This window comes from Lepisosteus platostomus, chromosome 5 (assembly GCF_059453375.1).
Source record: "Lepisosteus platostomus isolate fLepPlt1 chromosome 5, fLepPlt1.hap1, whole genome shotgun sequence".
NCBI classification, from domain to species: Eukaryota; Metazoa; Chordata; class Actinopteri; order Semionotiformes; family Lepisosteidae; genus Lepisosteus; species Lepisosteus platostomus.
In genome coordinates, this window is record NC_142615.1 from 46,860,604 (window position 1) to 46,872,962 (window position 12,359).

At 39.8% G+C, this 12,359-nt stretch overlaps 2 non-coding genes across 2 annotated transcripts; one reads left to right on the top strand and one right to left on the bottom strand.

The window, feature by feature from the left end:
* Positions 1 to 4,294: 4,294 nt before the first annotated feature.
* Positions 4,295 to 4,366, bottom strand: trnam-cau (transfer RNA methionine (anticodon CAU)). Its single transcript has one exon. It is a non-coding gene; the product is annotated as a tRNA-Met (tRNA).
* A 3,073-nt stretch (positions 4,367 to 7,439) lies between these two features.
* On the top strand, positions 7,440 to 7,512 carry trnak-uuu (transfer RNA lysine (anticodon UUU)). Its single transcript has one exon. It is a non-coding gene; the product is annotated as a tRNA-Lys (tRNA).
* The last annotated feature ends 4,847 nt before the right edge of the window (positions 7,513 to 12,359 follow it).

The window sequence follows — 12,359 nt, forward strand, 5'->3', positions numbered from 1 at the left end:
GAGGACTCGCTCACTGAATGATCTCTCAAGAAATCCCGGGTGAGATTCAACAGGTGTCTTCTTCAACAGCCACGACACGTCTGAAGACCTCTGGATTTCCTGAATATGACATAAAATTAGTTCAAATCATTTGGTAGTTAACAGAACTAAATGCATTAGAGGTACATTTAAAACAGCAGAGCAACACCGTAGCACTTCGAGTGTGCCTGAGTTTAATTGTGTGAACTTGGCTCTCTATGAACACGAGCAAAGAGTTCACATTCAACAGAAGATTGCAATGTGAGCACAGAAATATAAAGCACCTGGAGCTGCCGGGACCTCATACATGCGAAGCATGCGCTCTACCACTGAGGTATATCCCCAACAGACTTATTAACGTAACTGAGATGTGCTGATGCTCCCTGAACACAATCCACCACTAACGAAGGATGCCTGCAGTTTTCCACTTTTGCGTTTCCTCTACTACAGAGTAAATTCATAGGAATGAAGAAATAAGGAAGGAAAAATAACCGCATCGAAGCTTCCAGAGATTGGTTAAAATGAATCCGTTATTTTTATATCCAGTCACACGGGCGACGATGATTGATTTATCGACGGGGAGTGCTTTTTTACCTCCTCACTCGACTACCTTGATTAAACTACGCATAGAACAACAGCAGTACTGATGATTTTCATGGACTGACTTGTTTTGTTCAACTCGAGTGAAAAAGTCCTGTCTGCAAATATTGTAGAAGAACGAAAAACGGCGAAACAACGCTCCAACCACAGGAATGGTAACAGGAAGGATCATGTTATTTAATATGTCCTTTGGAGATGCCTTGTCAACGCACACAGGCGTTAGAGCTGGACAAATAATTGATAGTGATGTTTGTAAACAATCATGGAACATTATTTCTAAACCAGGAAGAAAGGAGCAGACTTAAACTTTAAGAGACAGAAACGACACCTTATCACAGCTAACATTAATTCAAATGACATAACAACAAAAGAGCGGAGCCTTGAGTGAATCAAATTAGTTTTCATTGGACGTCTGTCTCTTCATAACTTTGTAGGTGAGAGGGAGGATTGCAGAAATGTGCCGGTGTTTCTCAGAAGTGCGTTGGTGGTATAAGTGCCTTCTAAATAATTGAGCCGGGTTTGAATCCCGGTAAGCGTATCCCCAAATCTTTTCAAGAAAATCTGTGATCCGGTAACATATCTTTTGAAACTAGCATTCAAGGTAGGATACGTGTTCTTAAACACCAAAACACTCTATAAGGAAAAGGCAGATCTCTGTACACAAGACGGCAGTGCGATCTTAGAATTCCTGTATTGTTGACGGATTCAGACTCCTTCTCAGAGTTCTTTGCTCGCCAAATAACTTTGCAGCTGAGGAAGAGCACCACGGAAAATACCAAACACAACCAGCAAGCGTGTTGGTTGCTCTTGCTCTTAATGCAAGGAGCTGTTTTTTTTTTAATCATTATTAACCAAAAATAATGATAGGTCGCATTTGTGATTATGTCACTTCTCTGCTTCAGCAAGGTCAATAAAAGACTCTGAAAGCAGTAAAGCAAAACCGAACTCAAAATCATATTAGGAATTCTGAGCGATATATCCATACAGGTAATCCAATAAGAATGTTGAAATATTTGAATATCATCTCTCTATATATTTTGCTGCTTTTTACCAGAAGTAAAACTATTGGATTGAAGGAATGCTAACCGCTGGGTTAAAATGTATAGTTGTTATTTAGAGAAATCTGTAAACTCGTGATCTTATATGTTTTAAAAGACAGCACAGGAAAAAACGACAGTGCTGATTATTTTCCGGAGACGGAGCACTGATGACTTATCCGAGCTGATTGATAAAGCCCACCCAGTGGATACTCTAGCAGAACTTTAAAGAACATTCACCTTTGTATCCAAAGAAACCACAGGAACAACATCAGGAAGCACAATCAATTCCCCTTTTAAATCTTTCCTGTAAGGTATGCTTTGTGAGTTCATGAAGTTAATCCTCTGATCTCTTTTGAGCACGAACAAAGTATTTCTGATGAAGCGCTATGTTCAAAGATTTAATAAGCTTTACCCCTGCCAACGATTCGGTGTGAAGAATTAAAAGTTTCACAGACAAAAGCAGCTCACCACCACAGCCAATATTAAATGTACTTGCCGGTACACTATCATGTGCACTGCCTCAAAAGTGATCTCGGCAGACGTTGTTCCCTACATAAAGCTGAACGTGCCAAAGAGAATTTCTGTTGAGAAAACATAATATTTTTTCTGCCTTGATGTTAAGCCTGTCTTTTAGAAAGTCTATCTCTAAACACCTCCCGCAGCCTAACAAAAAGCGCTTTTACTGATCGTATTGCAGGTCTTAAAACACTAACATTTGGCAGCAGTGGGATTCAAACCAACGCCCCCAGAGAGACTGGAGCCTAAAATCCAGCGCCTTAGACCGCTCAGCCACGCTACCTTCCTTCAAATCCATCTTCCTCACATTGCTGGCTTGGAAAATGCCGGGGGCTTCAGCTCTTGTCGTCGGATCTAATGATATCATGACGTGGAAGTGACTGCACCTTCATCTTCCAAGATGCTTTCAATAGCACAAATGCTACTTTCACCGGCACAAACATAGCAATAACGAAAGAGGTGGGTTTCATCCTTTGTGCTGTTTGTAGGGGCGCAACTCTATGGTGATCTACTGACTTGAAGAGCAAAAATCAAAATCCTCTGCTATTACTGTTGCTTTTTTCATAGTTTCTTTAAATCCTTCATTTGAACATAGATTTTGAAGGATATTGATGATAATACCACATAAATTCTGGTTTTCTTGTGATCTTGTGTTTACAGTTCCTTGCGTGTTTCACAAGGTATAATAGCCCCCCTCGCATCCTCAGCTAACATATTTTAAAATTACAATAGATTATACAGCATGCATGTTTACATTTATATTAAAATTAAAGTAAATATACCAGAATACATACAGTGCTAACCCAATAATTCTTGTCAGGTTCTCCAACAAATCTGCATTGTTATTTTAACATGTTTCAGCTGAGGGTGCAACAGGAGTATAAATGAATTTTCCCGCCAGCCGTTCAAAGACCAAATTCCATGAGTGAACATTATTTTCTCAGAAGTTGCCGGCATTGGACTTTGCTGGTGGTAATGAATTATGTCCACAACTGTTGTAGTAGTTCCTTCTTGAAATTCGACACGTGCAAAGCACTCGTAATATCATAGGTGTTAGAGTTCGCTGAGTCTATTCGAGTCATGGTGTGTATCCCTGCCTTTCATTGGGAGATGGGTAGCTTTTTTACACTCAGATTCCAATCTTCAATGCTTTGTGTGAGAGCTTACATAACTTTTTCTCACATTTTCTGACGACTGTTCCAAAGGGGCACCCTGTCAATTCCGAATACTTTTCAAAAATCTGCCTCCATGTTTGATTATTGTCTTTTCTTTTAGAAAAAGTTCAATATTGATCACAACTAAAGAAAATAATGATCACGAACAAAAAAGGGATAAAGATGTGAGTCGATCTTGAATCACAGCTGGGTGACACGGGCTTCTGTTCTGATATGGTTGTATGAGAAACAGGAGGAATTGCCAATCTCCAATAGAACATGAGCTGAATCAGGAGTGAGACATTTCGCATACTCGTGCATATGTCAACGCCTGACCTACATCGTAAAACTAACATTAAGTTGTCAGAGACATTCATTTATATACAAACAAGAGACAGACCAAGTAATAATTCTACATTAGTTCAGGTGGGTAAACCTGAACTAACTAACTAATAAACCTATTAATAATTCTACATTAACGTGTCCTACACTGATCAGACTAATTGACATGGTCTAATTCAGAGCCTGTGCAGTTCGTGCTAATTACAACAAGGACAGTTCTGAACCCTCATCACCGAACTGAGCACAAGTTCAGCTGTTCTCCAGTTTTGTTACGCATGGTTTTTCATTGCAATTGAGTTCAAAGCTGGAGCTGAATTCCAGACAGTACAGTGTTTTGGGTAAGTTGTCGAAATTCGCATGAGGCTGCAGACAACTTACCAAAGTGTTTTCTATAGCTTTCAGGTGCAGTTCATTTATATAATAGAATGTAAGTGGTATAATCGCAACAAGCCACATGGCAGTCGAACCTATAATTCTCTGACGCAAGGCCTGACGTGTTATTCATTACGTCACTGACCCTGCTATTGTAGGGCTAAAAAAACACTTTTTCTACATTTTTGTCTGTTTAAAAATCACAGTTTTTTGAAGACTTTGAAACTAAAGGAAAGCGGTGACAAATGAAACAGGCACGGGTGGGGTTTGAACCCACAATCTTTGGTTCATGAGACCGACGCCTTACCACTTGGCCACCACACCTTCGTGTAAACATGGGAATAATGTTGTTCAAATTTTTTTTTTCTGAATCTGGTTTACATCACCTGGAGGTAGCAACAGCAATAAAAGGGACATTTAACAAGGAGATACGCTGTAGCAGTGTGACTCCAACAGATGCTCCTGAAGAGACTGGAGGTTTAAGCCAGCTCCTGCTTAGAACGATCGGCCGCGTTACTCTGAACAGCGGCTCTTCAGCTCTTGTTGTTTGACCTAGTGGTTTTATAATGCGTGGAAACAACCGCAACTTCGTTTTCTGAGATGCTTTCTCTCACGTGGTGAAATCTCTACCTCTTTGGCATCTCTGGCTATAGTTCTTCTGTAGAGCAGGCTTTCACACCTCTGCTTATAGTGCCCTTGAAGTTATTTTAGTTTTACAGGTAGACGCATTCCCTAACGATCTCTCCTGTTTTAGAAATGCTTTATAAGGCGTGTTTGATTCAACGGACAAACAGTATACTAATTGTACAATGCAGATCTATGCGGCATTCGTACTGGATTTGACTGGGATTCTGAAATACTTCTTGCAAAGGTATTCAGACTTTCTTGAACCTATAATAAAAACACAGACCTGAAACTCCCTAGCTTCCAATCTCTGATGTTGCTGTCCTTAAACTCGGACGTGATGTTCTGCAGACGTGCAGTGTCCCTTTACTCTCGTTGTTTTCAAAACGACCTCCGTTGTCGGGCGCAGTTAAAGTGGAACTGGCCTGACTGCACAGGAAATTACTGAATGATAAAATGTTTCTACGGCTCAAAATGGCCCTTTAGACCCTCGTCATGTCTCTGCTAGGAACGGGCAGGTAGAGAGGTTTAACAGATGCTCATGATGTTTCTCACGGGGTGTTACCTGTTGTAGTGTTTCAAAAGATGTGTTAGCGGACCACAGATTATCTTGAAAAGATTTGGGTTTGCACTGGCTGGGATTCAAACCTGACTCAATTATTTGGAAGGCGCCTGTACCACCAACGCACTTCCGAGAAGCACCTGCAAATTATCACAATCCTCTCTCTCACCTACAAAGTTATGGAGACACAGACGTCCAATGAAAGCTCAAGGCTCCACTCAAGGCTTTATTCACTCAAGGCTCCACTCTTTTGTTGTGATGTCATTTTAATTAATATTAGCTTTGACAAGGTGTCATTTTTGCCTCTTAAAGTTAAAGTCTGCTCCTTTCTTCCTGGTATAGAAAGAACGTGTTACATCTTTGTTTAAAAACACCACTAAAAGTAAATTATTCAGCTCTACCGCCTGTGTGCATTGATAAGACATCTCAAAAGGACATATTAAATAAGAACACAATCCTTCCTGTTACCATTCCTGTGATTGGGGGCGTTGTTTCACCCTTTTACGTTAAATCACCAGTACTGCTGTTTTTCTATGCATAGTTTAATCAAGAGCACTTAAAAGATGCAAAAAGCTTTCAAATAAAATAGAATTGAAAGACAGTCGAGTAAGGAGGTAGAAAAAAAGCAATCCTCCGTCTGGGAATCAACCACCGTCGCCCATGTAACTGGATACAAAAATAACAGATTAATTTGTGCCCAGTCTCTTTAAGCATCGATGCGATTATTTTTCCTTCCTTTATTCTTAATTCCTATGAATTTACTCTGTAGTAGAAGAAACGCGAAAGTGGGAAACTGCAGGCATTCTTCGTGAGTGGTGCGATCAGTGAGCATTTGCACATCTCTAAATCTGTTCCATAACCTTACCCCTCAGGGATGTAGCTCAGTTGTAGAGCGCATGTTTCGCATGTATGAGGTCCCGGGTTCAATCCTCGGCATCTCCAGGTGCTTTATATTACAGTACTCACATCTCAATCTTCTGTTGAGTGAGAACTCTTTGCTCGTGTTCAAAGAGAGCCAGGTTTACACAATTAAATGCAGGCACCCTCGACGTGCTGCAGAGTTGCGCTGCTGTTCTAAATGTACCTCATTTAGTTCTGTTAAATCCTAAATTATTTGAACTAATAATTTAGTTCAAATTCAGGAAATCCAGAGATTGCTTCACACTTGTCGTGGCTGTTGCAGAAAACACCTGTTGAATCTCACCCGGGATTTCTTGAGAGATCATTCAGCGAGCGAGTCCTCCTTCTGATCTCCGCACTAAACTGAAAGCTTCACGAACTCCTCACTGCGTGTCCTGTACTGTTACAGGTGCTCTCGTGTAGATGTGAAGCACAGCCATAAACACACTTTGAACTTTTTCCGTTTAAGGAAAATGCAAAAGAGCATGACAAGTATTGATCGTATAAAATATCCATGGCACAACTCGAGAAAGTACTGAAGGACTACACATCGACTTTTGATGATTACAAGAGATTCAAGAAACACAATCATAAGCGACGGATATGACCTATAAACTCTCTTAATTGTCTTATAGTTTATGAAATAAAACAATTTCTTAATAATTTTCTTACTGTTCATAGACGATTTATTGAATTTGAACAAAATCACAATTACAAACTTTTTCGGTTAAACTGTTAAACTGTTATTCACATACTCTAACGTAAATAAACGTTAGTGTCTTCCGGTGTGTGAGCCAATTTCTCCAAAAAATATTTGTTAGTCTGTCGGGAGGCTGTGCAGGGTGTTAAGAAATAGAATTTCTAAAAGACTAAGCTTAACATCAAGGCTGTTTTCTCTACAGAAATGCTCTTTAAATTTCAGCACTGTTGCAACTCCCTTTATAAACGGTGTGCACACGTATACAACCAAGGCATTTAAAGTTTTTTTTAATTATTGTTCCAAAAATGTTCCATTTGTTTTCTTTTTAATGTTGTTGATTAAAAGATTTTATTAAATGTGAAAAAAATCTGAATGTGAAAAAAGGTCAAAATGCTATTGAAAAAAATCAGTAATGTGAGGAAAGATGGATTGTGGGAGCCCCTTAACTGCCCATGTCATGCTGTATTTCTCACTCATTCTACTGGGAGTGGTGCCGTCGCTTCATGATAAAGTCTGTCAGTGGTCATTCCAGACGGGTCAGGTATGACTGGTCTTCGGCACAAGAGACACGTGACTTGCGAGGATCCCGACAGTGTCGCCTTTCTTTCAGAGCCCGGATAGCTCAGTTGGTAGAGCATCAGACTTTTAATCTGAGGGCCCAGGGTTCGAGTCCCTGTTCGGGCGGTTGTACTGTTCTTAAGTCTATTGTGAATGTCATTCTAAATAGTCTTTTATCTTTCACTCTTGTAGCTTTATTGTGGTTATTTTAAATGTCCATTACTTGTATTAACAGAAGTGTACTTAGTGTTTCATTTCACAAACCGAAAATGTTCAAGTAGATCTTGTCACTCTACTCCACTTAATCATCTAAATTAAATCACAGTAGAGTACAGAACACACAGTGAGGAGCTCACACAGTGAATACTCTTGAATACGACAAGAGGAAAGACACACTGCACATCAGCAGAACATCACGTCCGAGTTTACAGTGACAGCAGAGGTTGGAAGCGAAGTAGTTTTTTATAACTCGCTCGCTGAAAGATCTCTCAAGAAACCTCGGTTGAGATTTAATGGGTGTCTAATAATCACGTTCAAAAAGGTGACGATACGTTTTTTTTTAACTAGGTAGCCTTAATGGCAACACGGTGTGAGTAGATCTTAAAGCAGCTGCAGACAGAGTACCCGTAATGGCAACACAGTGCTTTGAGTTCGGCTTTTCTTATTTCTTCTGCAGAACCAGTGGTATCGGAATATACTGATCCGCATAAGAAGCGCTTTCGGTTTCTGATCATTTTTATTGAGCGCTCATTAGAGTAGAAACGATAGAAACATCTCGCATTTCACGTGTTTAATGTTAACTGTCTCAGTGGTTGCCTCGGTGATTGATGGCTCTTCTCCCTCGCAGGGTGACGGCAAACTTCTTCAGAGAGGGAGTCTCCCACGCACGGCTTTTCTTTATCAAGAGCTGAGACAACAGAAACAGACTTCAAACTGACATGAATTACTTCTTGAGCGTTTATGACCGTCTTTAAAAGCTGAGAGCAGGTGAAAAAGTCTTTGGAAATGAGGACATGACTGCTGACAGTAAACAGAGCTGACGCTCAGCAGCAGACAAGCGCTCCTCGTTAGTATAGTGCTGAGTACCCCCGCTTGTTGCGCGGGAGACCGGCGTACGATACTATGGAAGCCCGTTTCCGCCAGGGAGAAAAAAAATCGCACTATGCTATCTCAGAATTCCGACTTAGCAACTCAGAATTGCGACTTAGTAAGTCAGAAATCTGACTTAGTATCTCAGAATTGTGACTTAGCAACTCAGAATTGCGACTTTATATCTCACATTTGTGACTTCGAAATAGCCGTATTCCATTGTCTGTCCTTTTGTTATTGTAACGGATTCGGGTTCTAGGGATTGTGCCCTCACCACCCCACCCATATGATCATGAGTAGATCTCCCTCGATTCAGACAAACTCTTGCTTGCCCAATACTTTCAGAGCAATATCTGAATCGAGGCTCAAAGTGGAAAGAAAGCTGAAATACGCAAAAGGTCATACAGATGCAGCCATGCACCCATGCAACCATTCAAAGTGCGCTGTACACACACGTACCGGAGGTAATTGGCTACGGCGTCGAGCAATTGTGACGCACGATGACGCGCGGTACCGCGGTACGTGATTGGTTGACCGACAGGGGCACTTGTGGTCCGTTGGTCTGTCGTAGAAAGATTTACAGTAAACGTCTTTACTGTGCCCGTTGTAGTATTGAATATTTATATGGAATTTTACCACTGAAGGGAAATCTTAGTGCCTGAGCATAAAAAGAATAGGAGCATACTTCAACGCGTGTGAAGGCCATAAACGATATTAATTTTGGAACTTAAACATACAGTATATGGCTGGTCTCGGTACTTTAAAGAAAACATACACACCAGTATTCCATTTCTCCCTAAAGATTTTAAGCATTGAAGTCTTTAACTAACGTGATACCGGAGTCAACAAGCATACTTTTAGAATTTGATTAAAAGGGAATATAATATGGAATCGCGTATCTAAAGAATTTAATAACGATATGATTATATTCGTGTACTGCGACAGGGCTGTGTAGGGCTGCTTCGCCTCTCCAAGCACCTTCCTTTGTAGCCCACTGGTCTATGTGCCTGATTACCAACTCACGGGTTGTGTGTTCAAATCCAGCTGGTGCTGGACTTTTCTTTTAACAAACATTTCTTCAAAAAATAGAATAGCAATAGTATGGACAATCAATTGACTTTTATATTTCAAAATGTCACAACATGATCGATTCTAAGTCATTTTTGATAGCAATGAATAGTCGCCTTCTTCCCTTCTGACAACGGTCCCTGCGTCCGCTTCCTGCTTCTATTGTCTGTGTGTGTGGGGGGGGATTCCTTCAGATCTCCCTTCAGATTTAAAAGGTTATTAATCATATCTTCGGTGTCGCATCTTACAAGTGCAGCTGATCATTTGCTGCCTGGGTGGGTCAACTATCACAAAGCTTTAGAGAACCTAACATTTCTATTATCAACAAATTGTAAATTTGTAATAGAGTAAATCTTTATAGAGAAATGGAGGCTGGACAGTATGCGTTGCAATATAAACATTTGTATTGATTTAAATCGTGTTTTGATTTAAATCGCAAACACGTGTTTAATTATATGTGTTTTTTTAATCATAATCAGACTAAGGCAACATAAATTGATACAGTATCTTTGTCTTCTAAGTATCTTAATAAACTTTCAGCATAGCTTTCTACCCGTTTAGATTTATTTTTCTTGGGATTTTGGGATCAAACGTGGAAGGATTAGATTGTAATCGTTTTTATTTTTCAAATACGTTTTAGAAAAGTGTAATCTATACCTGCCCAGACTGTACGCCTTCCTAAATCCCACCCTGACCACTTTCACTCCTGTTCTGCTCTTCCCCGCGCACCCCAGCCGGGCACTCTTCGGCCTCTTCCCGGGACGAATGTATATTTAGATATTTACACCCGGCGCGGCACCGAGGGAGCATATGCATTTATAACTTAGTTTTTAAAATTAGTCAAGCAATATGAAGCATCTCCTTTTACTTTTAAGTCCCTTAAATACATTGAGCACAGCTTTCTCACCACTTAGATTACTTTTTGATACCATTGTTACACAAAGCAGAAACTTCTTGTATTTTCCGATGACATACAGTACAAGTGGAAAGATTACAGATTTTAATCATCTTTAATTTTGTTACGTTATACGTTTTAGGAACGTTTCATCTATACAAACACCACAAAACTATTCTCGATTGTATTTCTGAATGTTATGTTACACCTACAGTAGTTCACTGCTTTAAATACATCGAATTAAGAAAGTTAGGTGTAGCACTTTAGATCTTTTTTTCTGAACCGGGGAAAATCGGATCATGTTTCTCTATAACAATAATAAAAGACATTATTTTACATATCACTTTTAAAACTGGCATCTCAAAGCAATAAAGAAGATGGAAAAACAGTTAAAAGGGACCAAAGTAAATACCAGACAAACGCAAACGCGTTTTTAATAAAATGCTTTTATTCATTCAGCAGAGAGTGAGAGGGACATCCAGCAGAGAGAGACACACACACCGGTTTCCATCGACAAAAGTCTGCATTTTCAGGAGTGTCTCTAGCCTCCCAATCCTCCCCAGTAATGCATCATACTGCTCCCGCTGCTGCCGAAAAGTCTCCACACAGGTGCCTTTTGCCGAAGTCGGGAGACATTAGAGGCTTGCCACATCCAGACTGTTAAACCAACGCATTAGCACGTCAAAGCCCATTGAGGATCCGGGCACAATAACTGTTTTGTCCCTTGATTTACTGATCTGCATTAATTACAGAAATCGAGTTCCTGCTATTTGCAGACGACCTGGTCCTGCTGTCGCCCACAGAACAGAGGCTGCCGCAGAACCTGGCGCTGCTGGAGAAGCACTGTCAGACCTGAGCGCTGACAGTCAATCTGGACAAGACCAGAGTTATGGTTTTCCAGAAAAAAAGCCAGACCCCCATTAGTCTTCCTGAGATTGTCAGATTATGAACGAATAAAAGCATCTTATTAAAAAACGCGTTTGTGTTTGTCTGGGTATTTACTTTGTAATCTGTGGTTTACATCTACTGTATTGTTTTGAGATGCCACTTTTAAAGGTGATATGTAAAATAAAGTTTTTTATTATTGTTATAGAGAAACATGATCAGATTTTCCCTGGTTCAGAAAAAGGACAATTAAAATCTGTAATCTTTCCACTTGTATGTCATCGGAAAATACAAGAAGTTTCTGCTTTGTGCTAAGACATTAACGAGTACAACCCCCCTCTCTGCGGGAGTGCTGGCTGTGACGAATTAAACCGGTTTCACAGGTATTTTCAAAGTAGGAAGTACAGTACTTACTAGTTAAAAAAGCTAGGCTCCTCAATGAAATCGCTTTAACATGCTAATGCGTTGGTGTAACAGTCCGGGCGTGGCAAACTTCTAATGTCAACTCGACTCGATTGGAAGACAATGAACATATTCTAGCCCTAAATGAATTAATAGCAAACATGGTTTACATAAAAAACATTTTTCCAAGAAAGTTTATAATAATACGATCTATAGTTGAAATCTGAGCCTAAATATAAAGAAAAAGCATTTTCAGAGAGCAATCACGCTGTGTTTATGTAGAAAAAGTGATTAGGTTTATGAGCAATCTAATTACTTATTCGTTTAAAACGCTATATAAAAGTCTATTTAAAGTTGAATGATAAGTGTCGCAGTTTAAATAAATTTCGTAGTTGGCAATTATGAAACGCTCTGTTAAAAGGAAGGGAGTTTTTATGTCCGTTACAGTTTTTTTTAAATTGAACTTGTTTGAATTGACTGAGCTCCGTGCTGTACCACACAATGTCTGTTTTTTTTGTTCTGTCCTACTGTACACTTTTCTAAAACGTATTTGAAAAATAAAAACGATTACAATCTAATCCTTCCACGTTTGATCCCAAAATCCCAAGAAAAATAAATCTAAACGGGTAGAAAG